Below are 2,218 nucleotides of genomic sequence, written 5' to 3' on the forward strand. Positions count from 1 at the left end.
GATAATGATTTGTAAATATTTTACCTTATTATATAGGTTGTCTTTTCACTTTTTAAATTATGTTCTCATATGTACATTTTATTTAATTTTATTTTATATATTTTTTTCTATTTTCTTGCCTGTGCTTTGAGAGTCATATCTAAGAAGGCTTTTCCTAATCAAGTGTCACAAAGAGTTACCCAAATGTTTCCTTTTAAGTGGTTTTTATATTTTTAACTTCTGTTTAGGTCTATGATCCATTTTGAGTAAGCTTTTGGTTTGTTTGTGTCTTTGTTTATGGTGTAAGTTATGTTTCCAACTTCATTCTTTTGTATGTGGATGTTCAGTTGTGTGAAGTTTCAGAAGATAGGGTTTGGGGAAAGTATGGATGTGTCAAATAAAAGACAGATGTAATTGAATCTGCCTCAGCATTGGGGTGAAACATTAGCCAGGGAGAGATGGATTTTATGCTTTAGTGAACGCTGGTATTAATAGAAACTTATGACTAAGTGCCTTCCCCAAATCCTATACTACCCGAGAGGGTGGTGGATAAAATTAGGACAAATTATTAATAAACTGAATTGAACTCTGAAATAACTGAGAAAAGCTAAAAGTGACCTAAGCCTCCCCAAAATTAACAGCAACCTTCTGCCACTAGATGGAAACAAGTCTCAAGTTTTAAATGAGGTTTAATTATTTTAAAAATGACTTTTTTATAATACTTGAATAATGGTTTATGAAAGCCAAAGATGTTGCATAAATTCCTCTAACATAATAGAAAAAATAACCAAAAGAAACTTTACTAAATTTAAATGTTTAATCAGACAATTCATATTTCCCCTTTTCATGAATTATCTTCCTGTCCATTTTGCAACTTAAGAGAATCCAGAGTGGAAAAGCCATCAGAAAAGAGGTGGTCTCGTGAATTCTCCTTAACTGTACCTATTCTATTCTTGAACATCTCCAGACACATGGAAATTCATAATTCAAAGTAATACTTATTCTTATTGGACTGTTCCAACTGTTGACATTTTTAAATTTTTTTTATTTTATTATTTTTAATTTTAATTAATTAATTAATATTAATATTATTTTTAAATGTTAAGCTTAAATTATTTTTTTTTACTTTTTTTGGATCAGAGATTGAACTCAGGGCACTTCACCACTGACTACATCCCCAGCCTTTTTTATGTTTTATTTAGAAACAGGGTCTTGCTAAGTTGCTTAGGTTCTCAATAAGTTGAAGAGGCTGGCTTTAAATGTGCTGTCCTCCTGTGTTGGCCTCCTGATTCAGTAAGATTATAAGCATATGCCACCATACCTGACTTAAATTTATTTTTACCTGATAATAAAACTTACACATATCTAAGGGGTACCATGTATATATATATATATATATATATATATATATATATATATATATATATATGAATGCATATAAAATATATAGTATAATTAGATTTTAAAAATCTATCTCCTTAAATATTTAGTACCTGTTTATGGTGAAAACTTTCAAAATTCTTTCTTTTTAGCATGTCCTCCATATTTATTATTGTTATCTATAGTCAACATAAAGTACAATAACTCATCAGAACATATTGTTCTTATCTAACCGTAATATAAGATCCCTTGTGCAATTTTTCTTCACCCTTCCCTGCCTACTTTTCCTGGCCCTTCTGGTAACCACCATTCTATTCTCAACTTTTTTTAAACAGTACTGGGGATTTAATTCATGATTGCTCTACCACTGAGTTTACACCTGCCACCCCTTTTTATTTTTATTTTTGAGAAACAGTCATAGTAAATTGCTGATGCTGGCCTCAAATTCATGATACTACTGCTTCCTAAAATTCATGATACTACTCAGCTTCCTGGGTCACTGGAAGTACAGGTGTGTGCCATCACACCTGGCTCTGTTCTCAACTTTGATTGGGATCAACTTCTTTAGGTTCCACATATGAGTGAGATCATGGGGTATTTTTCTACCTGTGCCTAGATTATTTCACTTATAATGATGTCTAGTTTCATCCATGTTGTTACAAATGGAATTAGTTTGTTTTTTGTGTGTTTGTGTGTGTGTGTGTCTCTCATGGTATATATATATATATATATATTTTATATATATAAACATTTTCTTTATCAGTTTGTGGGCTTTTAAGTTGATTTTTTTCTGTCTGGGCTATTTTAAGTATTGCTGCAATGAACGAGGAAATGCTGATGTTTCTTTGACACACTGTTT

Source organism: Urocitellus parryii, chromosome X (genome assembly GCF_045843805.1).
Source record: "Urocitellus parryii isolate mUroPar1 chromosome X, mUroPar1.hap1, whole genome shotgun sequence".
Taxonomy (NCBI): domain Eukaryota; kingdom Metazoa; phylum Chordata; class Mammalia; order Rodentia; family Sciuridae; genus Urocitellus; species Urocitellus parryii.